Below are 14,511 nucleotides of genomic sequence, written 5' to 3'. Positions count from 1 at the left end.
GATAGTTCTACTCTGTCCTATAGGGTTGCTGTGAGTCAGAATCCACTCAACAGCAATGGGTTTGGTTTTGGTTTGGCACTCCGCTACTACCACCGCCACTGTTAATGTCGGTGATGATAATCATAGCAGCTAACACATTGAGTGTTTACTCTGTCAGGATGATTTCAAGCATTTCTCATGCACTAGTAGCTTTTGTCCTTATAATAAGGTCATGCAATAGGTATAACTATGATCTCCATGTTCTAGTTGTGAAAATGGAGGCACAGAGAGGTTGAGTAACTTGTCTAAGACCCAACAGCTTGGAGTTGGCAGAGTTGGGACTCAAGCCACAGCATTGTGACTCTAGAAATAATGCTCTTAACCATCCTGGTCTGCCACGTCGGGATGAGTCAACTATAAAAAAAAAAAAACATACCAACTATAAAATCCAAAAAACCAAATCCACTGTCCTTGAGTTGATTCCAACTCATAGCAACCCTATAGGACAGAGTAGAAGTGTCCTACAGGGTTCCCAAGGCTATAAATCTTTACACAAGCAGACTGCCACATCTTTCTCTCTCTAAGCTGCTGGTGAGTTTGAACCGCCAACCTATACTAACTCTAGCAAATGTTTATATCTACCAGATATCTTGAAAACTTTTTAAAATATATTTAAATAAATTTCTAGACATTTTCAGAATGAGATATTCATTGAAATTACATTATAACTCATTTCGGAAAAACCATGTCACCCAATGAAAAACATTTTTGAGCTTTAAAATTTTTTTCTTAATGTAATTTAATCAACATTTGACTTTTCCTTTCTGCATATTCAAGGTCTAACCTTTATAAATATATAATTAACCAACAAGCTAATAATATAACATTGTTAATATTCTGAAGTCATGAATAAATTTCAAAATATTTATCATTTTCTTAAATGGGGTATTAGTGTGTATGCCTATATGCACATAGATCTAATATATAGATATATATGCGTAAATAAATAGAGAAATACTAAGAATCAATAACTGCCTTTTAGGCCCTCTATTTCATGAGTAACATGACTATATAGAAATATCATCATACCCCACTGCCATTGAGCCGATTCCGACTCATAGCGACCCTATATGACAGAGTAGAACTGCCCCATAGAGTTTCCAAGGAGCACCTGGCGGATTTGAACTGCTGACCTTTAGGTTAGCAACCATAGCACTTAACCACTATGCCACCAGGGTTTCCGAGAAGTGAACATCATCATATCATTATGAATATCATCATAATCAATGTATAATTGCAATAAATGATGACTACATGAAAACCTTAGTTTTGTTACTTCTCTAACAATAATAAGAATTCTTTCGAGGGTAGGGATCATATCATCCTTCTCATAGTTCCCATCTTATAGTTTAGTTTTTGGAACATAGTAGCAATCCATAAATATGTGCTGAATGCTGAAGGAGTCATTAAACAGACCATTTTTTGTCTGTTGTCCATGTGTCATAAGTATCTTGGTAATCAAAAGGTATTATAAGTAGGTTTCAGAGAATCAGCTGCAGTTCTCACACACAGGTGAGTGTTCACCTTCAGAGCTGGAAAGGAGGAAAGCAATCTGGGGTTTCCTGAAAAGTGTACGGTGTTATCTTATGAATGAAAATTGTGAGTTATATGCTCCCTACAAACAGGTAGAGAGATATCCAATTGAAAGTCACCTATCTTATTAAACACTCTAGTTAACTAATTAGTGAGTGGGAGAGGCCACAGTTCTGAGGAAAAATGGTTATGAATTCAGTTTAGCAAATTGTATATGTTAAATATAGGTCCATCTCTAATTTTATATGGAATCGAAATATCCCCCATTTCTACTAAGCCCTAGAGAGATGGGATCATCTTGTAGCACAACCACTAGAAATAAAATGTGGGCTATTTTGATTCCATAAAAAATTGGATGGACCTATATTCAACTCATACAATTTGGGAACTTGGATCCAGCAACTCTAATGCCAGGACTTTGGGAGCAAAATCCTCTGTCCATTGACCTTGCCTAGACTTCAGCAGTTGATCCCTCAAAGGTCAAATGAGGGCAGCTGAAGATTAAACCAATACATTTTTTTCCCATAAAAGACTTAACCCCATCAGGTTACTTTATTTGTCACAGTCTCTACATGTTTAGACCTCAAGGCAAGATTTCACTTCTTAAGAGGCTCAGAACAATAAATTAGTGTTGGTACCAAACACGGCCTTAGGGACCAATGGCTCAAAAACCATATAAGAAATAAAGCAATGGGCTTAGAACACAAAAACAAGTCTCAGGCCTTACCTAGATAAAATTATAAGTAACTTTTAAAAGTCAAAGCTAAATTTCTGAATACTAGCTAAGAATGGGTCAAAGGACTTGATCATGAACTGACATACTCTTTATAGATCATATAGACTTCTTAAACAACACCATGATAAACGGAGAAAAAATTAAAGTTGTCAAGGATTTCCTTTTACTTGGATCTGCAATCAACACCCGTGGAAGCAGCAGTCAGGAAACCAAAGACTGCATTTCTTTGGGCAAATCTACTGCAAAAAAAAAACTCTTTAAAGTGTTAAAAAGCAAAAATGTCACTTTAAGGACTAAGGTTCACCTGACCCAAGCTATGGAGTTTTCAATTGCCTCATATACATGCAAAAGCCAGACAATGAATAAGAAAGACCAAAGAAGAATTGATGCTTTTGAATTACGGTGTCCAAGAAGAGTACTGAGTATATCATGGACTGCCCAAAGAACAAACAACTCTGTCTTTGAGGGCATACAGCCAAAATACTCCTTAGAAGCAAGGATGGCAAGACTTTGTCTCACATGCTTTGAACATGTTTTCAGGAGGGTCCAGTCCCTGGTGGAGGACATCATGCTTGATAAAGTAGAGGGTCATCAAAAAAGAGGAAGACCTTCAAAGAGATGGATTGACAGTGGCTGCAACAGTGGGTTCAAGTGTAACAATGATTGTGAGGATGACACAGGACCGGGCTGTGTTTCCTTTTGTTGTACATAGGGTTGCTGTGAGTCAGAACCCACTCGATGGCACCTAACAAGAACAACAACAGACTTCTTGGGGAAAAGTAGTACCATAGAGCAGAGAAAATAAACAATTATGATGGTGTATTGCTTGGGAATCCATAAACTGGGCTTCTGCATTTGGAGAGAGAGGTAGAAAACAAAAAGAGAAACAGAGTAGACCTGTCTGTTCTACGCTCTGGATATGAGAAGGTTTGCCTCTCTGAGCTTGAAGGTGAGACTTAAGGAAGGAGAATTGTCTTGTATGTATTCTTCAGATCAAGAAAAAATGACAAGGCTATGAATATTTGGGGTGGGAAGAGGTGGGTGGTAGGACATGTGGTACCCAGATTAATATCTCCCTGCATTTTGCTGAAACAGCTGTTGCCTGGATTGTTTTGCTGCCAGCTAGCTGAAAGCGTATTATTGCCTTAATATGATGCTAAACACTCAGGATACAGCCCATTCCTGAGAGTAGGCATCATATAATAATAATTAGTTTGATGACTTTTATTGACAGCTAAAATTGGCTGAATGCTATTTGCTAGGTCCTTTTTTAACTGCTTTGGAGCCCTGGGTGCTCAGTGGTTAAGAGGCCAGCTGCTAACCAAAAGGTCAGCAGCTCAAATCCACCAGCCACTCCTTGGAAACCCTATGGGACAGTTCTACCTGGTCCTATAGGGCCACTATGAGATGGAATGGACTCAATGGCAATGAGTTTGGTTTTGTTTTGTTAACTATTTTAGGGAGCCCTAGTAGTACAGTGGTTAAAGTACTTGGCTGCTAGCCAAAAGATTGGTGGTTTGAACTGACCAGCCACTCTGCCTGAGAAAGATGTGGAAGTCGGCTTCCATAAAGATTTGTAGCCTTGGAAGCCCTATGGAGCAGTTCTACTTTGTCCTGTAGGGTCACTATGAATCAACTTGATGGCAGTGGGTTTTTGGTTTGTTAACTGTTTTACCTTAATTATATCACTTATTCTTCATATTGGTGTTATGAAATAGATCCTATGATTATTTCTATTTTACCATTGAAGAAAAAAAAAAAAAAAACACAACAGAGACCTAGACAGGTTAAATAACTTGTCAGAAGTCACATAACTTATAAGCAATGGAACAGAGGCTCAAATCTAGGTCTGTGACCGTAAATTTTGGGCTCTTAACTACAATTCTATATTGCCTTGGGTTTCTGTTAAGTCAAATTTGTCCTTGCTAATAAGTTTCCAAGTTTCCACTGGGTTGGGTTTTTAATACATGTCAACATAAGGTGGTAGACCACCATGCTTGACTTGGAAGTATAAGACTACAGTGAGAAGGATCAAAGGAACTACATGCTGTTGGACTTAGAGAGACCCCATGAACACATTGTCAAACACTTACCCTGAAAACCCTGAAGGACACTAAGCTGCTTCCAACAGAATAAAGGCAGAGATAGAGGATGATGCTTTAGGTTTTCCATGGCCAGATGGGTGCATGATGGAGAGCTGTCCGGGAGGTCCTGCCTGTGGCAAGGAGAACTCAGAATAAAGAGGCTGGAACTGCAGTTAGATGTAGAAGCAGTGAGAATGGCTTCCAGGAGCCCACAAAACTGCCCCAAAAGATAAGATTTAGCTTTGAACACCTGCCACCTTCAAAGAGCACCAAATTCAGCTCATGGTTGTGCCACTCAAGTGGGAATGATCTTGCCCTACTACTGTCCTTCCTTCCCCTCTCCCCAGCTTGCTCTACTGTGTGCTGGAGAGGAAGTGTCAGGTATGTGGATACGGAGCTGGAGCGTAGGTGGGAGGAAAACGGAGGAAGAAGAGGAGAAGGGGAAGGCTGCATGGGAGAGAGACGAGACCAGACATACCATCGGCCCAGTGTGGGCTTCCTAAACTGAAGCTGACCAAGGGGTGATTTGATTATTAAATCGTGTTGAGCATTTACTACTGAATTGAGACTATTCTTGGGACTAAAACTAATTGGAGGACCTCGCATTCTTTAAGATTGACATAAAAGATTTATGGGACTTATCCTAGATGCTTTTCAGAGAAGGGTCACAAATAGTTCACCAACAAGATTAAAAGGGACAGTGAAAAGAGAGAGTAAATTTAGGGTTTTGTTTTGTTTTTGCTTGTGCTTTGTCAAATTTTGCTCTTGAACGAAGTAATTCTATGTAAAGCACTTATACCAGGCCTGGCAAATAGTAAGGCCTATTAAAGTGCAAGCTATTATTTCAATGCTACGGGTTCATATTTAATTCCCCAGAAGAACTAAGGGTTTATGGGATCTATAAAAGCTATGGAAACCCTGGTGGCAGAGTGGTTAAGTGCTACAGCTGCCAACCAAGAGGTCGGCAGTTTGAATCCACCAGACACTCCTTGAAAGCTCTATGGGGCAGTTCTACTCTGTCATATAGGGTCACTATGAGTCAGAATCAACTCGATGGCAAGGGTATAAAAGCTATAACCAAGAATTATTTTAGGATGCAAGAATTTGCCTTCCCTCGGGACATTCTGGTAGTCTGAAAAGCTGATTGTTGAGGATATTCTACAGGAGGGTTGAGAGAGATGACTAATAAGCCCTTTCATGAATATTAAAACTCTAACACTAACAGTTCGAATGCTGGCCTGGAACCAAGTTCATTGTTTCCCCTTAGGACAGCCTCTGAGTCCGCAGATAGTGGATGTCCTTTTTGCTGCTTAGGAACATTAAACAGAAATATGTTCTGGTTTGTCTCTCCTCCTAAACTGTTGGGCCTGTGGTTATTGGCTTGGCGGAGAAAATAGATCACTCTAGAAAGGCTGGATACACATTTAGAAAGACTTGCTGGCACTTAAAATGTTTGTCACAAACGAATCTATAGGCTTGTCTTCTAATACACGGTTGAGAGGTGACATAACGACTGGAAGAGACTGAACTAACTCAATAAGAACGGGTGTAGGGAGCGAGGGGAAGAGTAAATGCATGGAAGCAAATATTCTAAACAGAGGAGACAATATGTGATAAGACACAGAGATTAATATGGGGTACATCTGGAAAACTATACATTAGAAACTTTCTTATGTAAGACAATTGGAACTGTTGGCTAATCAGTTAATTGGAAAAATGTATACGGAACGTACATTAAAGATTTCATTTTTTCTTTAGACATGTAAAGGTACTCATTCACCAGTCTCTGGCTCTAAAAAAAAGGCTTTTTCCATGACTATATGTTGATTGGGTTAATGCAGCAACTCAGTTAAATGAAGGTTGGCTAAGAAAGTCCTTAGTGAAGTCAGGAGCAGAAGTCAAGAAAGTTCTCACATTCTGCACTAAGGGGATTTGGCTTCTCCCTGAAGTTAGCTATTGTAGGAGGTATCAGTGAAGGGTTTGCAAGAGATGATGTGGTCAGATGGAGTCCTGATGGCACAGCAGTTAAGCGCTCATCTGCTAACCTAAAGGTCAGCAGTTTGAACTCACCAGCCACTCTGGGGAGAACGATGTGGCCATCTGTGTCCGTAAATATTACAGTTTAGGAAACCCTGTGGGACAGTTCTACTCTGTCCTATAGGGTCACTATGAATTGAAATCAACTCGATGGCAAAGGGTTTGGTTTTTAAAGGTAACACGGTCAAACTGGAACATAAATTTTAGAAATATTAATCTGGAAATGATGTGAAAATTGATTGTCAGGACAATAAGTATGCTTTTGTGGCCATCCAAGAGAGAAGCAAGAAGAAAGGCCACAGAGAAAGATGTAAAGAAATGACATATACTGGAAAAATAAAGTAGATAACATTGACAAGAGTTAGGACCAGATTGTTAATGAGAGAGACTTGGATAACTGGGTGCCTGGGTAGATACTCACTAGATGTAGACAGAGAAATATTAATGGCAGTCCTATTGCAGGGACTGTGGTGTGGGGACAACAATGATTTTTTGAGGGGGGATGTGTTGACTTTGAGATGAATTCATTAGACATTCAAGTAGTAGTTATCTATTAGCTATATTGCACATCCTAACCAGACTTAGGGCAACGAGAGTCATTCCAAGTTTTTACACACCGATAGTAGTAGGACTCACAACCTACTGGCCATTTTGGCCAATCCAGTTTGGCTGAGTACCTGGAAGACAGTCTCAAGGTCTTTCAAACCTAGTGCCTGGGTACTATGGGTGAAGGCAAGCACCATCAATTACAACGCAGCTCAACTTCCCGATTTTTGCTTTCTAAGAGGAATAATTTTATTACTTGGAGTAGAATGGCAGTGTGTATCGGAGCTATTCCCTTTGAGCAAGTATCTAAAATACTTACTCTTCCTTAAGGAGTTAAGATAATATTTTGCATCCATATTAAGGAATTCTGGAGGGTGCTGTTTAAATGTCAGTCTGTTCTCCTGAGTAATCAGTCTTTGCAAAGGGCCTGACTCCTTCGTGAGAAGGAAGCAAATGACTCAGTTGGGAGGAAAGACATCTTCTAGGTGTAGGTGCCCTGGAAATGCCGCACGTTCTGAGGAACAGGAAGGGTTGAACGCCCTACAAACATCGAGATTTTGATTTTCCCACAGAATTCTGTAAAAAGCCAATATGCTCTTGTTCAAATAGAAGAAACAAAGCAACTCCCAAATATTTAAATCCTTTTTTCTTTTTCAACATTTTATTACTTAAAAAAAAAAAAAATTAAGCCTCTCCACCAGTCAACATTTCACTAGATATAAAAATTGAAATTTAAACTGTTAATTTTAAGTTAAGAGAATCTTCTAAGGATTTTTTTTTTTTTTGGAGCGGGGAGGGCATTGTTTTGCTCCACTTTAATAATAGCCATTGCTGGTTAACCATGAAGAATGTTCCTGAATGAACTCTGAAGGTAAGAACAGGGACTAATAAATTTTTGCAATTAAGAGACTAACCGCTATTGTGTTACCTAGTACTTTCGAAAATCTCACTGAGTGATTTTTCTATTTTGTCCATATACCAACTAATTAAGCAAGAACCTTTGGCCCAGCTGAAGTTGTTTCTATATATAAAGCACACAGGAACAAAGCCCCAGTTAAATGTTTCTGCATTCTAATTCCTGTAATTATTGCTTATGGACAGGATATATCACACTCTGCCTTGTACCTGTTGTCTGTTTATAATGGTTTTAAAAATAGAAGCCTGCTGCTGAGTTCCTACAAAATATCTTTTCAAGGTATCTGAGGTACAACTACAGACACTTCCAGATAAAAATGGAAGCTAATGATCATTGTCTGAAGGAAATGGTTGATTGTGTGCTCTCTACCTAAGCATAGAAAAAAGGTCTTCAATGGCTGATTCTTTGGAAGTAGATCTCCAGGCCTTTCTTCTGAAGCACCTGAATATGTTAACCATTTGTATTATCCAGGGACTCCACAGGTCGAATGGTGTTATTGTCAGGTGGCTTCGAGTCATTTCTAAATCATAGCGTGATCCTATGTACGACAGAGCAAAACACTGCTGGGTCCTGTGCTATCCTCACAATCATTGCTATGCTTGAGCCATTGTTGAAGCCACTGTGTCAATCCAACTCATTAAAGGTCTCCCTCTTTTTCATTGACCCTCTACTTTACCAAGCATGATGGCCTTTTCCAGAGACTGATGCCACCTGATAACATGTCCAAAGTATGTGAGATGAAGTCTCGCCATCCGTGCTTCTAAGGAGGATTCTGGTTTTACTTTTTAAAAGACAGATTTGCTCGTTCTTTTGGCAGTCCATGGTATATTCAATGTTCTTCATCAACACCATAATTCAAAGGTATCGATTCTTCTTTGGTCTTCGTTATTCATTGTCCAGCTTTCCCACGCATATGAGGCGAATCCAAAAACCATGGCTTGGGTCAGGCACACTTTAGACCTTAAAATGAATCATTGGTTTTTAACACTTTAAGAGGTTTTTTTGCAGTAGATTTGCCCAGTGCAAGGCATCATTCAATTTCTTGACAGCTGCTTCCATGGGTGTTGACTGTGGATCCAAGCAAAGTGAAATCCTTGACAATCTCAATCTTTTCCCTGTTTATCATGATGTTGCTTATTGATCCAGTTGTGAGGATTTTTGTTTTATGAGGTGTAATCCATATTAAAGGCTGTGATCTTTGATCTTCATCAGTAAGTGCTTCAAGTCCTCTTCACTTTCAGCAAGCAAGGCTGTGTCATCAGCATAATGCAGGTTGTTAATGAGTCTTCCTCCAATCCCGAAGCTTTATACTTCTTCATGTAATCCAAGTTCTAGGATTATTTGCCAAGCATACAGATTGAAATAGTACAGTGAAAAGATACAACCCGACGCATACCTTTCCTAACTTTAAACCACACAGTATCCCCTTATTCTGTTTGAAAACTGCCTGTTGATAAATGTACAGATTCCTCATGAGCACAATTAAGTGGTCTGAAATTCCCATTCTTTGCAATGTTATCCATAATTTGTTATGATCCACACAGTCTAATGCCTTTGCACAATCAATAAAACACAGGTAAACATCTTTCTGATATTCTCTTTCAGCCAGGATCCACCTAACATCAGCAATGATATTTCTAGTTCCACGTCCTCTTCTGAATCCAGCTTGAATTTCTGGCAGTGCCCTGTTGATGTATTGCTGCAACCATTTTTGAATGATCTTCAGTGAAATTTTACTTGCCTGTGGTATTAATGATATTATTCAATAATTTCTGCATTTGTTTGGATCACCTTTCTTTGGAATAAGCATAAATACGGATCTCTTCCAGCCAGTTGGCCAAGAAGCTGTCTTCCAAATTTCTTGGAATAGACGAGTGAGCATTTCCAGCGCTACATCTGTTTGTTGAAACATGTCAATTGATATTCCATCAATTCCTGAAGCCTTGTTTTTGCCAATGCCTTCAGTGCAGCTTGGAGTTCTTCCGTCAGCACCATCAGTTCCCGATCATATGCTACCTCCTGAAATGGATGAACGTTAACGAGTCCTCTTTGGTACAGTGACTCTGTGAATTCCTTCCAACTTCTTTAGATGCTTCTTGAGTTGTTTAATATCTTTCCTCTAGAATCTTTCAATATTGCAACTGAAGTCTTGAGTTTTTTTTTTTTGTTGTTGTTGTTCAGTTCTTCCAGCTTGAGAAATGCTGAGCATGTTCTTCCCTTTTGGTTTCCTAACTCCTAGTCTTTGCACATGTCATTATAATACTTTGTCTTCTTGATCGGCCCTTTGAAATCTTCTGTTCAGCTCTTTTACTTCATCATTTGTTCCTTTCACTTTAGCTACTCTACTGAAGTTCAAGATCAAGTGTTAGAGTCTCTTCTGACATCCTTTTTGGTGTTTTCTTTCTTTCTTGACTTGTTAATGACCTCTTGCTTTCTTCACATATGATGTCACTGATGTCATTCCACAACTAGCCTGGTCTTTGGTCATTAGTGTTCAATGCATCAAATCTACTCTTGAGATGGTCTGTAAATTCAGGTGGGATATACTCAATGTCGTATTTTGGCTCTTGTGGTCTTGTTCTAATTTTCTTCAACTTCTACTTGAACTTGGATATGAGTAATTGATCATCTGTTCTGCCTTCGGCACCTGGCCTTTTTCTGACTGATGATATTGAGCTTTTCCATCATCTTTTTCCACAGAGGTAGTCGATTTGATTCTTGTGTGGCATAGAAATATTGTATTAACCCTGTGGTTCAAGCCTAGGCCCTCCCTAGCAATGCTGCTTAAAGTGTGGTCTGTGGGCCTGTGTTGGTCCCTATACAGTTATTTCAGTTCACTAATGAAAAAAGTACAGAAATTAAGAGTAAACGTTTAGGAAATTCTGATACAATTTAACAGAGTCTTTCATACATGTTGACATTGTAAGTCTTTTTGTTATTTCATTTTTTAAGAACTCATTTTTTTTCATAGTCTACCAAATTGGAGTCTGCAACAGCCTGAACATATTGGAACAATATTCTTTCAAATGATCCTTAACCACAAGTAGTTTGAGGTTCTTTTCTTTAGTCATGAGATGAAGGAGTTGGACGTGTCCTTGGAAATGACAGATTGTAAACATATCAACTAATTTCTCTGGATTTTAATTTCCTGGAGTATAAAATGAAGAGATTGAGCCCACTCAAGGGTTTATTCTGGCAACTAGATTAGAGTCATGGATGGTTGTTTGTGTGTTGACAAAATAGGGCTGGAGTGGTTTTAGTCAGGGAATGTTCTCAGCAGTGGCACCCAGACCCTGGCCCTCCATGCTGTCTTACAGTGGGACGTGTTTACGTTACAGGTGTGGAGCAGAGGTGTGTGAGCTTTGACATCTAGGCTGGTTGATGACTAAGGTTCTATCTACCTCTGTGATTTTTCTATTAAAACGCAGGGCTTAAGGTAATAGGCCATTAATCCACTCCCTAAGAGAAGCTGAACTCACAGGGTACCTCTCGAAGCTCTAGTTCTGTGTTTTCTAAACAAAATCCCTGAGTGCCGGTGGACTTTGAGCTCGATGCTCCAGGCCTCCTCCCTGTGCATTAACAAGAGCATTTTCGTCAGTGTATGTTTCACATGTTGGAACTGCACGTAAGACTTCATTTGAGAAAAGTGGTTCACAGTATAAAATTTTGAAGACAATTGCTCTAAATTTTTAAATCCAATGCAATTTTTACTTTATCACACTGCTTACATATATTTGATCTGCTATGCATTGCACACGAAGCCCTGGCGACACGGTGGTTAAGCTCTCCGCTGCTACTAAAAGGTTAGTGGTCTGAATTCACCCAGTGGCTCCATAGGAGAAGGACCTGGAAATCTGCTTCTGTAATGATTACAGCCTAGTAACCCTTATGGGGTAGTCCTACTCTGTCACATGGAGTTGCTATGAGTTGAAATCGACTCAACAGCACCTACCAACAACAACATGCGTTACACATTATCAGTGTGGAACATGGAAAGAACACCTCTGTCCAATTCACTAGGAGTTTTTTAGCCCATAAAGGTCAACCAAGTCCCTCCATCCACAAGATTTTGGCTAAACATAGGTACTTATGGGAAAAGGATGACTAGAGCTCCATCTGATAGATAGGAGAGGTAGGAGAGAGGGCACTCAGACCAGATATGCATTGTTTCACGATCAAATGATAGACGACCATGGGTCTACTTCAATTCAGAAAAAGGATGAATGAAGAAAGGAATGGGGTGGGTACTAGAAATTACCATTACCCAAGTATCTCAGAAAAAGTCAAAATCAGTTATCTTTTAAGGGCAGTCTTTGGATGTTGTTGTTGTTGTTGCCAGGTGGCATAGAGTCAACTCTGACTCATAGCGACCCCATGTGACAAAATAGAACTTCCCGTATAGAGTGTTCTAGTGCATAATCTTTACGGAAGCAGATTGCTCCATCTTTCGCCTGTGGAGGCTCTGGGTGGTGTAAACCACTAATCTTTTGGTTAGCAACTGAGCACTTAACTGTTATGCCACCAGGGCTCCTTAGTCCTTGGATATTGCCCTGTAATTTAAAATAACAGAACGTCAACTAAAAAAAAAAATCTGAATCTCTTGTTTCTAACAGAGCCACCCACATACTCACATATCTTTTCTTTGCACAGGGTTCCTGCTTCATGGCAAGTTCAGTTCTGTGTAGAGAGGGAATTAAATTCAATTAGAAAATAAAGCCAAAAAGAAGTGGAGATAAGGGGAAGGGGAAGAATGAGCCGGAGAGAACAGGCATAAACATCACTATTCTGGACTTCCTGGACACTTCCTTCCAGCTGTCCCTCACTCATTGATTTACATTAGGAGCTGTGATGAGTCACTGTACCAAATTAAGGCATCAGTGTGACATCACCTCCCTAAGATAGTGCTTTGTTCATGGTAAAGGCACAAGATGTATTGGAACACTGCTTTTATTTTTAACATCTGTTTACTATTTGCCAGACAATGAACTCAGCAATTTACATGTTTTACTGCATTCAAACACAACACACTTAAGAACATAAGGGCAGGTATTATTTCTATTATTTTATATAGGAGGAAAGGTTTCCTGGTGGCCATAGTGATTTAAGTGCTCAGCTGTTAACCAAAAGGTTAATGGTTCAAACCCACCAGCCGCTCCTAGGGAAAAAGAATTAGCAATCTGCTTCTGTAAAGATTCCAAACCCTTTGCCACAATGTTGATTCCAACTCCTAGTGACCCTATAGGAAAGAGTAGAACTGCCTCATCAGATTTCCAAGGCTGTAAATCTGTAAATGAGGAAATTGTCTCAACAAGAGATTAGAAAATGTCAAAGACCCATATATGTAACTATAATTCAACCGTTCAATCCTAAAGTGACTCTAAAAGTGGAAATTTCCAAACAGAAGATTGCTGAGACTTTCACCATAAGGCCGCCATGAGTCAGAGACAACTCAAGGGACACTAACAACTCAGTGAGAAGAGACTTAGGCTGAGTTTAATTGGAGAATACTGTCAATCATTACATCGATGATATACCGTTGATATCTAGAGCTAAAGATCAACCTAAGGCTGAATAACAACACTATTTAGTTATATGATCACCAAGAGAGGATAACAATTAATCATACAAAAAAAAAAAAACAGGTACCAGCACAAATGAAGAAATTTTTAGGGATAACCTGGGCTGGAGGCACTAGAGACATTCCTTCTACTCAAACAACCAAAAATGAGTTATTTTCCCTGCTGGGTTCAAAATTAAAACAAGAGTTTGAGAGCATGCTAGAGAATCATTTTCCACATTTAAAGATTCTGCTAACCTTCATTTATAAAGTCATATGAAAGAAAATTTATATAGGGATCTAAACAGCAACGCTGGTGGCGTAGTGATTAAGAGTTTGGCTGCTAATTAAAAGGTCAGCAGTTCAAATTCACCAGGTGCTCCTTGAAAACCCTGTGGGGCAGTTCTACTCTGTCCTACAGGGTTTCTATGAGTTGGAATCGACTCAGCGGCAGTGGATTTTTTTTAAAAAAAACAGCAACAAATTTTGTTGGAATTCTGAAGAGCAATTGCTCAATCAACTCCATTGAAGAAGTACAATCCCTATGGTCAGAAAATATTAGCAGTGTCAGCAACTCTCATTTATGCTGACTGGACCATTTGGTAAATTTTATTACCCAACCATGACCATTGGAATATGAAGTCCCCTGAACCTTCTGCTAGTTTTACTTTCCTCAAGGAATAATTTTTGGTTTATTATTAGACCTTGATTTAAACTTCTTTTTTTATAGGACATAAAATTATTCTGAGACTTGAAATACTCATCCAGTCATGGGCATGACAGCACAGTACTCAAAAAAAAAAAAAAAAAAAAAGGAAGAACACAAAAGTTTTTCCTTATTAAATGGGAATGGTATGTTTAAGAGGAGTCCCTGGGTGATGCAAAACATTAAGCGTTTGACTACTAGCTCAAATGTTGGCAGTTTGAACCCACCTAGAGGTATCTCAGAAGACAGGCCCAGTGAGCTGCTTTGGAAAGGTCACAGCTCTACTTGGTACACATGGTGTCACCATGAGTCACAATCAACTTGATGGCAACTAACAACATATTTAAGAACATGCGA

The sequence above is a fragment of the Loxodonta africana genome, chromosome 6 (assembly GCF_030014295.1).
Source record: "Loxodonta africana isolate mLoxAfr1 chromosome 6, mLoxAfr1.hap2, whole genome shotgun sequence".
In the NCBI taxonomy this organism is placed as follows: Eukaryota; Metazoa; Chordata; class Mammalia; order Proboscidea; family Elephantidae; genus Loxodonta; species Loxodonta africana.
The sequence above is the reverse complement of the archived record's forward strand: the minus strand, read 5'-3'. Positions refer to the sequence as shown.